The following is a 16,885-nucleotide window of genomic DNA, read 5'->3' on the forward strand; positions in this document are numbered from 1 at the left end:
TTATCTCCAATATCTAAAAAAAATCTATGAAAAGTTTCCATATAAAGAGGAAGTATTAAATTTCATATTATAAAAAATAAAATTTTACAAATTCACTTCATGTGTGTATGTGTGTGCATTTTTCATATGGTAAAACTTCACTTGCACAACAGATGATTGAGGTGGGTTTTTAAAAATTATTTTGTCAAAAAGTACTTCAGGCATGCCTTATGGTCCTGAATTCATAAATATATATTTGAGTGCATTGGAAAATTTTACAAAGATATTATTATTATTTGTGTGTAAAGGAAGATTTTCTTAATTGATTAATGGTATTAAATTATAGTGATGGAAATACTTTAAAATATTCTCTCTACTGTATTATTTTTGAAGTAGTTCATTTGAACTTTTTAGAAGTTCAATTAGGTGTTTTCTTCCTTACTTTTTAACAGTGATCTTTAAAAATCTGTGTGTCATTTATTTTTTAATTTGTACCAGACCTCATCTGTTAATATTACAGATTATAGCATTTTACTTTTAGGCATGGACTCTTTTTTGCTTTTGTCCATAAAATTAAAGAGCATATTTCAAATTATAAAAAATGGATACTATTCCATTGACACTGGGTTACAATACTGTATTACATTTATATACACACATATACTTCAGTCTCTTTCCTGAAGACATGGAAATGTGAGAACATATGAATAAGGAGATGTTACATTCCCATCTCTCCATCTTCCCTCAATCTCTTATACATTTCATCTGTCAGTATTTAGAGAACACTTGCTATTTATGAGAGATGGTACTAGACAGTTGGGATACAGCAGTAAATAAATCCAATGAGACCTTGATGTCAAAGAATTTACTTTTTCAGTATACATTATATGTGTGTGGAGCAGGCAACAAATGATAAACAAATAAGCAAGATAAACAATAAGAAAACTTCACTAGCTACTGTGATGGTTAGTTTTGTTTGTTAACCTGACTGGGTGAAGGGATGCCCAGAGAGCTGGTGGTTTCAAAAGAGATTCACATCTGAATCAGTAGAGTGAGTAAAGAATATCTGCCCTCACCAGCATGGGTGGGCACCATCCAACCACTGAGGGCCCAGATAGAACAAAAATATAGAGGAAGGGTAGACTGTCTTTCTTTTCCTAAGCCTGGACATCTATCTTCTCCTTCTGTCAAACATTGGAGCTCCTGATTCTTGGGATTTTGGTCTCTGAGACTTACACCAGTGGCCGTAGTTCTCAAACCTTTAGTCTTGGTCTGGGAGTTATGCTACTAGCTGCCCTGGTTCTCAGGCCTTCTTATGCAGACTGGCTTTCCTGGTTCTCCAGCTTGCAGGTGGCAGATCGCAGGATTTCTTGGCCTCTATAATATTGTGAGCCAATTCCTATAATAAATATGCCTGCACTTACATCTATGTCTATACCTCATTTATGTCTATGTCTGCATATATTCTACTGTTTCTGTTTCTCTGGAGAACTCTGACTGATGTACCTGCCTATAGTGTGTAGAGGGAACAAATCTCAACATAATAAAAGCTATTTATGACAAACCTACAGCCAGCATAGTACTCAACGGTGAAAAACTGAAAGCCTTCCCACTAAAATCTGGGACAAGACAAGGTTGCCCACTCTCACCACATCTATTCAACTTAGTCTTGGAAGCCCTAGCCACAGCAATCAGGCAAGAAAAACAAATAAAAGGGATCCAAATTGGAAAAGAAGAGGTAAAATTGTCACTATATGCAGATGACATTATACTATATATAGACAACCCTAAAAGCCCCACCAAAAATTACTAGAGCTAATAAAAAAATTTGGCAAGGTAGCAGGATACAAGATTAACACACAAAAATAAGTTGCATTTCTTTACACTAACAATGAATCAACAGGAAAAGAAAGTAAAGAAACAATCCTTTTTAAAATTGCATCCAAAACAATAAAATACTTAGGAATGTATCTGACCAAGGAGGTGGAAGACTCATACATGGAGAACTACAAAATATTGATTAAGGAAATTAAAAGGTGACTTAAAGAAATGGAAAGATATCCCATGCTCTTGGATTGGAAGAATCAATATCATTAAAATGGCCATGCTGCACAATGCAATCTACAGATTTAATGTGATCCCTATCAAATTACCCAGGACATTTTTTTACAGAACTGGAACAAATGATCCTAAGGTTTATATGGAATCACAAAAGACCCATAACTACCAAAGCAATATTGAAGAAAAACAACAAAGCTGGAGGAATAGCCCTCCCAGACTTCAGACAATATTACAGAGCTACAGTAATCAAAATAGCATGGTATTGGCATACAAACAGACATATGGATCAATGGAACAGAATAGAGAGCCTAGAAATAAACCCATACACCTATGGTCAGTTAATCTTCAACAAAGGAGGCAAGAATATACAATGGAGAAAAGACAGTCTCTTCAGCAAGTGGTGTTGGCAAAACTAGACAGCCACATGTAAATCAATGAAGTTAGAACACTCCCTCACAGCATACACAAAAAACCCCTCAAAATGGCTTAAAGACTTAAATATAAGACAAGACATGATAACTCTCCTAGAAGAAAACATAGGTAAAACATTCTCTGACATAAATCTTAGCAATATTTCCATTGCCTAGGAGACTAGAGCAGTCTACCCAGGCAATGGAAATAAGGGCAAAAATAAACAAATGGCACCTAATTAAACTCAGAAGCTTTTGCACAGCAAAGGAAACCATAAGCAAAACAAAGTGACAACCTCTAGAATGGCAGAAAATATTTGCAAATGATGGGACTGACAAAGGCTTAATTTCCAGAATATCTAAGTATCTCACACAACTTAATAACTGAAGTGTACTATGAATAGGTTTTGAATTCATAACCAAGAAGCTACTTTACATTGCAGCATAAGGAAAGCACAGTTTAAGCTGAGACCCAAACCATTAAAAGGAGATAAACAACTAAATTTCTGCTAAAAGAGCTTATAATAATTTTTTTTAAATTTTTAAATGACACAATGAGCCTGTTCCTAGATCCAAAAGCAGAAACGAAATCAGTGGGGTCAAGGAATGGAAACAGAAACACTATTGTGCTGCTGAGGTACCAGTGAAGTGAGGGGAGAGAGACAGGCCCAGAAGTCAGATGCATGGGAAAAGGGCACATCATACAAGGCAGAGCAGGCCAGGATGGGGTTGTTTCTCATTGTAACTGCACTGGGAAGCCATTCCAAGATTTTAAGTAGGGAATCACATGATACAGCTATTTAAAAAATACGTTATTCTGGCTGTACTTTTTTATAATGTACCATAGGGAGGTGAGATAAAAAGGTAGCTTAGAGATTAATCAATAAAATCAATAAGCCTTCATAGCAATACAGGCAAAAAAGAAGAGAAATTGGGACAAGGACGATAGAAGTACAAATGCTAAGAAGTAGACCCATTTGGAATGTATTTTAAGGTCAACACTGACAGTCTTGAGATGCTACTGCACAGTGTTCTTCAGCTTCCTCCACGTCCCCAGCCCAACCTTTGCCCCAGCTGTTTATTTTCCTCCTTTAACATAATCAAGATACGTGAGCAAAACTCCTTGCCTCAGGCCCGAGTGCAAACTTAGGCCTTAGGTGCACAGAGTTGACTCTTCTTTCTTTATGGTAGTTCAGAGTTAGTCAAAAAAAAAAAAAAATCAAGATCGTTCTGGCAAAGCATTTGTTATTTAGGAAGTGTTGGCACTTTCATAAAACATAGACATCATTTAATTTAAGCCACTCATTTTATACATGAGTACATGTCAGCTCCAGAAGGGAGTGCATTTATCATGCATGACCGCCTATCCTCAGCCTGTATCACTTTGCTGGGGCATAGTACTAATACATGCTCAACGATGTATTTTTCAGAATCCGAGATAACATCCCTTATTAGTGTTAGGGCCGGAACTGTAATGTGAGTCTCTTAACTTCAAAGAAGATCTCTTAAATCCTTTTTTCCCTCCCTTCAAATTCAGGAGATTGAATTTCTTCAAATCTGGAATCTCAGGCTCTGTTATGGTCTTGAGTCCAGCTGCAGAACTCATGTGGGAGATAGATTATTATGATTTTTTGTCATAATCTTTTATTTAAAGAATAACCTTTAACATTTGAAGCACCTAGTTATCTCTGTTTTACCGCATAATAGCCCCAAGAGGTAGTGCTTATACCACATCTCACAGATGAGGGATCATAGGCTCACAAGGTTGTGTCAGCTTCTCAAGGTGACAGAAATAGAAGGTGTCAACAGCAAATTTAATTCTAGAACTGTCTGACACCAAATCCTATACTTATAAACACCATGCTAAGAGGTAACTCACAGTACCCCAAGCTTTTGATTGAAAATAGTTTGGAAATCAGCATCTCAGTTTTCATTTTATTTTTAACTCTTGCCATTAGAACACATATATAAAATTGTTAAATGCCAAAATCAGCCCTGCCTTTTCTCCTTTATCATTTCTATTAGTGCTCATTTGTTCTATTCTTCACTATCTAAGCCTTTAAAAAAATGGAAGAATTTTAGATACAGAGAAAAAAATATTAAATTTACATTTATGTGCCCCAAATCCAGATTAAGAATTGAATGAAATGTTACCAAACTGTTAAGGCTCTCTGCATAGTTCCTATGGATATAATCCACTAACTTCACAAAGTAGCCATCATTCTTAATTAGGTGGTTATCATTCCCATGGGATTTTACATTAAAAAATGTTTATGTGCAGGATTTATAACCAGTGGATATGAAACAGACAATACAATCATAACAGTTTTGGTTTTGTTCTGCGTACTATTCTAAATAGGCTGTTAAGTAGAAACAAATCTGAACATAGCTAAAGGAAAACTATTTGAAAAGACTATCACAAAAGGAAGAACACTTAGACCTTGAAATCTGCAAGCATCTCAAAATCAAACAGAAAACAGCTTTTCTTTTTTAGGGAGTAGTAAGCAGGGTCAGCAAGAACTTTGAGGGGAAATCACTCAAGCAGGTGGGGAAGAGCAGAGAGGATGACTGAGCTGATTTAACAGGAAATGTTTCTTGCTGTGGCCAGCTGGTTGTCAGAATGAGTATATTCTGCCTCTTTGTAGTTGCTTAAAATTGGGAGTAAGCTAAAGTTCACAGGACTACAGGGAAGGGAGATGCCTAATTAAATTCTGGCCAAACCACATCAGTGAGTAAGTAATAAGCAACTGTGCACAATTGGTCAGCCCCTATGTTGTTTAAGATGGGCAAAGTCTGTCTAAATATTATTAGAAATGGAATAAGAGTCACTATGAAATTGAGATTTATAGTTTCCAGGGGTGGACTGGCCTTAATTTCTTCTTGGGCTTGAAAGACTAGTTTTATCATATGCTGATCATGTTGTAGGGCCATCTTAGAGATCATGCAACATCTAAGAGATTTCACAAGAACTATGCCTAAGAATAGAAGAAAGGAGGAATCTACAGAGATAGCAATATGAGGCATCTAAGATTCCCCTCCTGACATGAACACACCGAATATACAGCTACACATGGAGCAATTCTCTCCAGAGAATAGCTGAGCAACTCCTACACATCAGACAAATGGGAAACTATCCACATCAAAATGGCAGGCCCTACGGATTGACTGTGATTCTACCCAGAGACCAGGAATGCTGACAGACACCACTCCTGCCTTCTCCCTCCAGCCTGCTTCACATCACCAGAAAATTCCTGGTAGAAGCTTGTATAAACATCTGCATCCCAGCTTTTACAGCTGCTGCCAAGGAAGAGTTTCCTAAATGTCTGGCTCCGGAGCCAAAGGGACTTCTGTTCATGAGTCCCAATCCTAGAGAACTATAGTAACAAGGAAGCAATTCTTTTTTTAAAATTTTTTTTGTTGAGTTTTATTGAGATGTGATTGACATATAGCACTGTTCAAGTTTAAATTATGAAACACTTCACAAATTTGCATGTCGTCCTTGTTCAGGGGCCATGCTGATCTCTTCTGTATCATCCCAGTTTTTGGCAGATGTGCTGCCTAAGAAGGCACCAAAGAAGCAATTCTTGAACCAACTATCCCACCAGGGCTCAGCATAGAGGGAATAAGCAAAATCTCTCATTTCCTAGTCTTTCCCCGAAGTCTTCATAAATTTTTAAAAGATTGATATCATATTAAGCATGTTTTCCAAACACAAGGGTATGAAACAAGAAATCCATTACAAGAAAAAAACTGGAATATTAAAAAATATGTGAAGAGTAAACACCCTCCTGAACAACCAATGAGTCAGAGAAAAATCCAAAAGGGAAATCAAAAAACTATCTTCAGAGAAATGAAAAAGGAAACACAACATACCAAAACTTATGGTGTGCAACAAAAGCAGTTCTAAGAGGAGAGTTTATAGTGATAAATGCCTACAATAAGAACAAGAAAAATCTCAAGTAAACATCCTAACTGTAGTCCTTAAAGCACTAGAAAAAGAAGAGCAAATTAAGCCCAAAGTTTGCAGAAGGAAATAAATAACAAATGTTAGTGTAGAAATAGAGACTTTAAAAAATTGAAAAGATCAATGAAACTAAGTTGTTTTTCCTAAAAGATAAATAATTGACATACTGTTGGCCAAACTTACAAGGAAAAACGATGAAGACTCAAATATAAAATTACAGATGAAAGAGGAGATTTACAACTGATACCACACAGACGTTCATGAGGGACTACTATGAACACTTACACATCAACAAAGAAGAAATGGATCAATTCCTAGAAACACACAATCAACAAAGACTGAATCATGAAGAAATATAAAATCTGAACAGAATAATTACTAGTAAGAAAACTGATACAGGAATCAAAAACTTCCCAACAAAGAAAAGTCTAAGACCAGATGGCTTCACTGGTGAATTCCACCAAACATTTAAAGAGTTAATGCCAAACCTTCTCAAACTGTTCCAGAAAATCAGAAGAGGGAAGAACATTTCCAGACTCATTTCAGGAGACCAGCAGTACCCTGATTTCAAAGCCAGACAAGGACACTATAAGAAATGACAGGTTAATATCCCTAATAGATACAGGTTTTTTAAAAAATCCTTAACAAAATATTAGCAAATTGAATTCAACAGTACATTAAAGGACCATACATACACCTGGGTCAAGTGGGACTTACTCCTGGGATGCATTATGATTCCACATCACAAATTATAAATGTGACAGACCACGTTACGAAAATGAATAATACAAATCACCCAGTTGCTTCAGTTGGTGCAGAAGCATTCCACACAATTCAACATAACATCCTTTTACGATAACAATTCTCCAAAAACTGGTATACAGGGAATGTACCTCAACATAATAAACACCATCTATGACAAACCCACAGATAGTATCATAGTCAATGGTAAAGTGCTAACAGCTTTTACTCTAATATCAGGAAAAAGACAAGGATGTCCACCCTCATCACTTTCATTCAACATAGTACTGGAATTCTTAGAGCAATTAGAAAGGAAAAATGAATAAAGGGCATATAAATTAGAGAGGAAGAAGTAAAATGTCTCTGCAGATAACATAGTATTATATATAGAAAACCCTTAAGTCTCCACCAAAAAACTGTTAGAACTAATCAACAATTTCAGTAAAGTTGCAATATATAAAAAAAACAGTGTTGTTTCTGTACATTAACAGCAAACTATCCAAAAAATAAATTAGGAAGATATTCCCATTTACAATAGTATCAAAAATAATAAAATTCTTAGGTATAACTCTGAGAAGGTGAAACATCTGTGCACTGAAAACTATGAATCATTAATGAAAAAAATTAAGGAGGACATAAATAAATAGGCATTTCATGTTCGTTGACTGGAAAAAATATTGTTAAAATGTCCATATTACCCCTCCAAAATCTACAAATTTAATGCAATCTGTATCAAAATCCCAATGGCATTTTTCAGAGAAATAGGAAAAAAAATCCTAAAAATTGTATGGAACCACAAAAGACCTCAAATAGCCAAAACAATTTTGAGAAAGAGTAATGCTGGAGGTATCACACTTCCTGATTTTAACTGGAAAGCAACATCCAAATGAATAAAGTTGGGCTCTATCTTACACCATCCACAAAAATTAAATTGAAATGGATTAAGGACTTAAATATAACACCTGAAACCATAAAATTCCTAGAAAAAAAATAAAACATAGTGGGTAAGTTCCTTGACTTTGGCCTTGATGATGATATTTTGGATTTGATGCTAAAACAAAGGCAACAAAAGCAAAAATAAAGGAGGAGGATTTATCCAAACTAAAGATCTCCTACAGAGTAAAGGAAACCATCAATAGAATGGAAAGATAATCTATGGAATGAGAGACACTATTTACAAACCTCAAAGCAGACAAGGGGATAATACCCAAAATATATGTGGAACTCATGTAACTCAACAGCTGAAGAAACAAACAGCCTTAACAAAAAATTGGCAAAAGGACCTAAATAGATTTTTTTTTCCAAAGAAAACAGAAATGATCAATAGGTACTTGAAAAGGTGTTCAATATCATTAATCATCAGGGAAATGCAATTCAAAACCACAATAAGCTATCACCTCACAGCTGTTAGAATGTCTATGATTAGAAAGACAAGAGACAAAAATGCTGGTGAGAATGTGGAGAAAAAGGAATCTCTGTACACTTTTGATGGGAATATAAACTGGTACAGCCACTATGGAAAACACTGTGGAGGTTCATCAAAAATTAAAAATTGAACGATCATACGATCCAGCAATTCTACTTCTGAGTATATATCCAAAAGAAATGAAATCATTATCTTGAAGACATATCTGCACTCCCATGTTCACTGCAGCATTATTCACAATAGCTATAGTATAGAAACAACCTAGGTTTCCATCAACAAATGGAAGAATAAAAATAATCACTCACAGACAGACATACATTCACACACACTCTATAGAACATTATTCAGCCTTAAAAAAGAAGTAAATCCTGTTATTTGTGACAACATGGTCCAGGATGAAAATGAAAGGCATTCTGCAAACTGAAATAAGTCAAATGGAGGAAGACAAATACCACATAATATCAGAAGCCATGGGGTAAGGAGCACATTGTACAACACCCATACACACATACAAAAGAATGTGTATGAAAATTAATGAGTATTAAAATATGAGTATGATTGGAAGATTGAAAGAAATCAATTAAGAAGATTCAGAACATTGGACCCAAAGCATCCTTAGATGGTAGAGTGAGGACAGCAATGGTGATGCAACAAATTTCCTGGTTTGTGGTCTAAACATTTTCAGTTATGGCATAGATGACAGAGTTTTCTGGGAACACATACACAGTAGTCACTGTGACTGCTGCACAGGTGTATCCTTGGGAAACCAGAATCATGGCCAATGCCTTATGATTGCAGTGGACCCTCCTCTGGAGTTCCTGTGGTTCTTTGGTGATGATGTTGATTTTTTTGGTAAGACTGTCCAGATTCTGATTATTTCCCAGAGCAGAGTATATAAATTGCAGAAGTTCCAGTGAACTTTCTGTGGGGTCCATATGGCAACTGCAAGAGGCACAAAGGTTCCCCATCTGCTATGATAGTCAAATCTTCTGGGTTTATTCCAAATTTCTTAGCCTCTTATTCTAAATCTTTTTGGGTGGGTACACTGTGAGAAAGGAAGGTCATAGACTCCTTTTAGTGCTGTAATTTTACACCTAAGTTTGTAGCTGTAACATCCTGTTATAGCCTTTTGTATCACCTAACATCTAGAAAGTTTAAATCGGAGGTCATTGAGTATTTCAAGTGAGAAAAGAAGATAGTCTGGTGAAAGATTTGGTAAGGGCTAGTTAGATTAGCTAGATAATAATTCCTGCCAGTTAACAGGCAGATGCAATAGGCATTAATTAGCATAAATAAAATATGTCTCACTGGGACCTATTCAGAGTTCAGGGAAATAAATGCTCCGTGTGTTTGTATTATGAAATTTATATGAGCTATTTTGATGGAGATGATGTCCCAACTCTTAATTTTGTAGAAAATCCTTTTTTGTGTGTGTGTAAGTCAGGGGAGTCTCCTATTATAACATGTACGTCAGATACAGACCAAGGCTTAGAAGTGACTAGTTGAGGAGAAGTTGACTCAAGTCATTTAACTTCTCTTCCCCTGGGTCTGAATACTAGGGGAGCACCACCAAGGTGTTGAGTAATTTTAGAAAACTGGGGAGTAGGAAAAACAAGATGAGGTTTGGGGAGGGGTGTGTAAATACAAAGAGGGTCAGGACACAGTGATGGTGGAGACAAGGACATGTTTGGAGGAGCAGAATGATAAGAAGAGGGGACACAGGGAAGCGGGAGTGTCTTTGAGGTTGGAAAGGCTGTGGGATTAACAGCTGAGGAGGACAGGTGACTGCTGACACACTGAATACCTTAGACAACGCAGACCGGGATTGTTGGATGGCCTGAATAAGATCAGACTGAGAAAGGTGTTTTTCTTTTTTATACCAGGAAAAGTAAGCAAACCATTTTTGAGAAGAGATTTTGGAATACTGATGTCCAAGGGCCCTCTGGAAACAAACCAGTTTGGGAAAACTCCAAGAACCCTTCCTCTCATAAACAATGCCACTATGAGCAATCTCTGCTTCTCTTTCTGTGTGTGAGTCAAAGTTTCTCAAAATGATAAATCTAGGTGAGAATTTCAGTCACCAGAACCAGGACCTTTAACTTTACTAGATATTGCAGCTACATTTTGAAAATGATTGTGCCAGTTTTATTTTCACCATAATAAGATTTACACTTGGCTCAGATCCTCGTAACATTTAGTATTGTGAAACTTTATATTTACTCAAACTGAGGACTTTAGCTATAAGATGGTCTCTCACTGCTTGTGGTTTTATTTTTGTTTTCCAAAGAGGATGAACATTTTTTTTCTCAGATACCTTCTTAATAGTATTACCTATTTCATATTTTCTGCAGGATCTTTTATAATTTCCTTATACTTTTGAGGCAATTCTGAGCATATGGTAAATGTGAAATCATTGCAGGTTGTATTACAAATGTCTTTTCCCAGCCACAAATTGTCATTTTATTTGTTGAAATATTGAATTTTGAAGAGTAAGGTAGGCACATGTGTTCAGTTTTTCATTTTATGATTTGTGCCTGTTTAAATAATCTTTGTCTACTTTCAGGTCGTGGAGATATTTTTTCTATATATTCTTAAACTTAAAAAATGCTTTTGATGCTAAAATTATTGTCTCTTTTCGGACTGATTTTAGAAGAAAAAATATCCGAATCCTATTGGAATCTAAACTTTAATCATCAATAATAGGTGGGGGCTCCAGAATTCAGCTTCAGTTTTAACAAGACTTCTCCAGCTGTGTCATCTGTCAACATCTGCAGTCTTGGGACCTCAGGACTTACTCTGTCATTTCCCTGTACAACAGGAAACCCAGGATCAAAGGCCATACTTTACTCACTGGACTGTAGTCTTCATGCATATGTTCCCATACATATTCCTCTTTCCGACCCCCATCTGCCACATCTCTCCATTTTTTACCTTCCATTGTGCTAGGTTAAATTCAAGGTCCATAATAGAAGACTCCTTAATCTGTAAACCCTTCTGTGAGTATTTCCTTCATCATCTTTCTTTAGCTTCAATCTCAGTCATAAGCATTCTAACTTTCTGCGACCACTCCCTTAGCCATCTACAACCCACCTAGGCTCTCCTTCTCCTTCTTGAATATTTTATTTGCTGAGTCACTCTCCCGCTCTCCAACAATACTCCTGTTACCATTTTTGATATCCATGTAAATTATACTTCAAATATCCTTTCAGTCACATGATTTAATTTCATCCAAAGAACCTTCCCTCAATCTTACCTCAGCCAGTCCATTCTCGTGTCAATACTTTCCCAAATCACACTCTATTACTCCGTCTATAGCAAATCTCTAATTCAGTAGTTTAAATCCAGTAATGCAAACACTTTTTGCTCACCTCTCATCCCCCTCCCTATGAACTTTATTCCCTTTTATCTAACTTTATTTGGTTTTCAATCTTTCTGAACTTTCAACTGCATATAATCTTTACTCCTTTAATTCTCTATCTTTTGGCAGTATCTGTTAAAGCCACACTACCTAGTTACATCTAATGACATTCTTGTTTCAGTCAGCTATACTTTGCTAAAAAATAATGCACAATCATATTACTAGTCTCACTTTAAATCAAATTATTCACCAAAAGAGGATGCTTTGATACTTAGTCCATTGTCTTTTCTATGAAATACGAAATAGGATTTTATACTTCCTGTTCATCACTAAAAGCTACAATCTCCTTCCCTATTCTTATTATAAGTTGGTACTATTTTATTGTAATTGACAGAGAAAACTGAAGCAATTATAAGAGGATTTCCATTTCCACCAGCTCTCCCTATTTTGATCTACCCAACAGTATCCAGCTGGGCCCATTTCCTATGATGTGTATCCTTCTATCAAGAATGTACTACCAAGTTCCTCATTCTTTATCACACACTCAAGACATTGTCAATATTTCTCTTTTTATTGCATCCTCCTATCAGTGAACAAACATATCTTTATTTCTCAAAACATTCAAATCAAAATAAATCACTTTAGACTCATTTTAACCTCTAGCTACCACTCTGTTTTTCTCTTTCTCTTGACAGCTATACTTTTTGAAAAAAAAAGTGCTTAAACTCACTGTCTCCAGTTTCACTCCTCCATTCTCTATTGGACCTCTTTGAATAAAGTAGTTCTTTAAGATATCTTGCCTCAATTATCACAAAAGCAGCTAACATAGTTCCTTATTTGTAGGGCTTTTCTCCTTGTAAGGAAAACCTCTATTTCCTATTCTGCTTTCTATAACTTCCACACCCAATACTTCTGACACCAGATATGTGGGGTTTCCACACCAAGCAATCTCCAGTTTTTGGCAGACATCCACTAGGTGTCCTACAATTTAACTCAATTCAGACACTAACAGCTGGAGTTAGAGTAAACCCCACAGGTTAAGACGATGAAACATATATTTCTTATTATAAATCACAGTACCACATTTGTTTAACCACATTCACCCATTTTTAGCACCTTTCTTTTTCTCCTCTTTTTTCCCCCATCACTCCTCTTAATACACCATTCCCACTGGCAACATCAGAATTTTGCCATTTTTTGCATGCGCTATGATTGCTTATAGCTCTTGGGCTATGGTCAAGTTAATGAACAGAACTGAAAAGTCATTTCCCCTCTCTTGAAACCAGACAAGACCCTATGGGGCCCTTCTTGATACAAAAGCCTTTCCGGGTCCCCTCATTTTTTGTTCATAGGAAGAAGTCTTCAGCCTCCTAGACCTTCCCTGAGTTCCAAATGGCAGATTGAAACAGTTACTAACTAGGAAGCGAGGAAACACAGAAACAAATGAATAGTAGTCAGGAGACAATAGTGCAGCAGTAAGGCAGAATCCTAGTTCCTCCCTGAGGGCTATACAACACTGCATCTTTGAGTTCTTCTACAAGAACTAAGCCCCCCACCCAGGTAGAGGATGGTAACTTCAGGCCAAGAATACACTTCCTGGAACACCACCATCTTAGCACACTACCACGCAGTCTGCAGAAAGTCACACAGCCTGCAACACACACCTCAGATTTTGCCTTTAAAAACTCTTCCCTGAAAACCATTGGGAAGTTCAGGTCTTTTGAGCATGAGTTGTCTATTCTCCTTGCTTGGCCCTTGCATAAAGTTTTCTCTGCTCCAGACCCCAGCGTTTGGCCTCACTGTATGCCAGGCACATGAACTTAGGTTCAACAACACTTTTCTGACTTTTGATATCCCACCAAATCTTCAAGATACTCATTAAGCATCACCTCTGTGGACAATTTCCTGTTTTCTCTCAGGAAGTTAACAATTTCAATCAAAGTATTCGTAGTAGCTGGATTTGTGTAACAAGTACTTGAATATACTTGTTTCCTGTCATAGTTTCTTGAGGACAGAGCCACTGTATTATTAATTCTGATATCTTAATTACTTAGTCCAGTGCTTAGATCATTTATGTGCTTAGCATATCTTTTGGACTGAATTCAGTATTGAGTGATTGAGATAGCAGCTTTTCCAGTAGCATCCCTGTGTTGTGCTATTTCCTAGGGAGGATTTGGATCCATGAAATATGATTGTTAACTTTACTTCTAGACATGTATTTAGATCAAAATTCAGATCAAAGAGATGAATAAAATACACCTTGCTAAATGTATTTATTATCACTTATCCAAATTGTTAGACTAATTATTAGACTTAAAAGGACATGTACATACATCTGAAAACTTATATAATAAAAGAAATTATTCAAAAAAAAACCAAAACACAAAATGTGCATGTCTCTTGGTGACTGCTTTATACCAGTGACATAACCTCTTCCTCAGCTAAGATCTGGATCAGTGCCCATTCAAGATATATGTAGAGTTTTTCAACTTTGAAAATAAAACCTTTTTAGTTCAAAAGCTGGTCTTTGTTCCTCTAAAATATATACATATATATGCACATATATTTGAGAATTATACTGGCATATAAATATGGAAATCATAATATGTGTGGCTTATTAGAAATACAAATTTTTTATACAAAATTAATGGTATGAGCATATTCTCACTGCTCCATCAACTCATGCAGTTTACCAGCTACGGTGTTCTTTTCTATGTTAATTGAAGACTTTTCATTTCCCACAGAAACATTTTCTCTGGTACAGTAGCCAAAAAGGAAGCTTCTGACAAAAACCCAGATTCATCGTATGTAATACTAGAGAAGAAGAATAAAATTCTCCAATCTCAATAATGGCAGATGAAAAGAAACTCAGTGGCCACCATTTCTCACATACAAAATCCATGATTTTCATAATAACCAGTCTGAGATAGAACTATTAGGACCACAAGCAGAGGATAAATCTGGTTAATATTTGTGAATGTATCTGCTATAGCCTGAATATTCGTGTGTCCCCAAAATTGTTATGTTGAAACTCTAACTCCCTAAGTTTATAGTACTGGGAGGTGACGAGATTATGAGGGTGGCGCCCTCATGAATGAGACCAGAGTTTTTATAAAAGAGACCCCATAGAGGATGGAGGACAAAAAGGCCCTGGCTATGAGCCAGGGAGAGGACTCTCACTAAAACGTGACCATGTCAGAGCCCTGACCTGGGACTTCCCAGCCTCCAGCAAGGTGGGACGTAAATTTCCGTTGTTTACAGCTACCCAGTCTGTGGTGCTTGTGTTGCCTCAACGGGCTAAGACAGTCGCTGTTTCTAACTACAGACTTTCAAATTTGTGTATCACTTTTCTTGCGACCAACTTCCTGGGGAAAAAAAGAAAAAGGAAGACAGAGTGAGACACTTACAATACCCACAGCTTTCTGCAGTCGTATGTGCCATTTTCTGGCTTGATCTAATACTAAGGAAAAGCTCATCATTCGTGTGTCACTCCATATGGCCGACTCATAGCCCATCCAAGCCAAGTGATCAACAGCCTCAACAGTGCTTTTTTTGGTACAGTTGACGTGACTTTGATATTATGCTCCTGCCCTCTTTATTTCTGTATTTAAAATCAAGCTCCAGTCCTTTCATTTCCACAAATAAGCTCTTGATCTCCTCTGAGAACCTGACAGCTCTAGCACCGATAGACTCAAACTTAAATGTTCATAGGATTTCACTACTGATATTGTTAAAATGCCAATTTTGATTAACTAGGTTTGGGGTACACCCTGAGACGTTTTGTTTCTAATAAGTTACCAAGGGATACCAACACTGTTGGTTTGAATACAACACTGAATATAGCAGAGGTTTTGTAGATTTTCTATAATCACTTAAAAAAAACCCCACCAATCCCCCAAAAAACCTGTTCACATCATTCTTTGTATCTTTCATCTTTATCTCATCCACCCTACTCACTTGCAAGCTTCTTGAGGAGAAGGAACTAGCCATTCATATTTGTGTGTGCACGTGTGTTTTCTGTCCTCTAAATTCTTAGCAAGTGCTTCAGTTTTAGTAGTTCCTCACTGAATGGACATGGCAGTAGTGTGAATGACTGGGAAAGCCTCAGAATAGTCAACCAACTACCTCATATTTGTAGGTTTTATGTGGCTCTGTCTAATTCGGGAGAGAGTAGCAATTTATGTTTGCAGGGGGTGTTAATGAAATCAATTTAGTTTGAAAAGGTAGGTACAGTGTGACCGAGGAGAGGAAAAATCAACTGAAGAGCAGAATAGACAGCGCATGTGGAGAGGCTTAGCTTTACAACTTGGATTTGACTACATTAAATCAAAATAAGCAAGCAAAAAAATAAGAAAAAAAAATTTGGTTTTGGTATCTGGACCTCTGATAGACTTGAGAATCTTTGTAAAAGCTTCCAGGTATAACCAACTCTAATCAAGAAAGAGGAGTGAGTGGCCCTGCTCAGAGAATAATTTCTAGGGAAAATGTTTTTATCTTCCTAATAAATATCTATATCCACATATATAGTAACTGAAAACAAAGGAGGCAGACATAATGAATTAATGATGTAGAAATTAACTTGAACGCCAGCATCTCAAGTATACTAAAGATCTTAATAGCTCTTAATCTGAAATACGACTGAAGTGAAATGACTTCTTAAAAATATGAAGGACCTGCTAACATAAGTCATCTATTTTTCATGGACTGTTGGTGCCAAAACATAAATACTGAGATCATCTCGACCTGCGCAGGGCCTTTGTACTCAATGCCTATGCATGAGTCCCTATCAGAGGACTGGGAATTTGCCAAGCCTCATATAAAACTACAATGACTTTTAAGGCCACTCAGGCCATTCCATCTACTCAAAAATGAAATTAGGCTTCTTTTTATAGGCTTGAAGCCACCTAAATTTGACCTCTATCTAGCACATCTTTATCCATCAAAAT

The 16,885-nt window shown here is 36.5% G+C and overlaps 1 non-coding gene across 1 annotated transcript; it reads right to left on the minus strand.

The window, feature by feature from the left end:
- Positions 1 to 5,912: 5,912 nt before the first annotated feature.
- Positions 5,913 to 6,020, minus strand: LOC123613304 (U6 spliceosomal RNA). The gene has a single exon (XR_006720684.1). It is a non-coding gene; the product is annotated as a U6 spliceosomal RNA (small nuclear RNA).
- Positions 6,021 to 16,885: the final 10,865 nt, after the last annotated feature.

Source organism: Camelus bactrianus, chromosome 3 (genome assembly GCF_048773025.1).
Source record: "Camelus bactrianus isolate YW-2024 breed Bactrian camel chromosome 3, ASM4877302v1, whole genome shotgun sequence".
NCBI lineage: Eukaryota > Metazoa > Chordata > Mammalia > Artiodactyla > Camelidae > Camelus > Camelus bactrianus.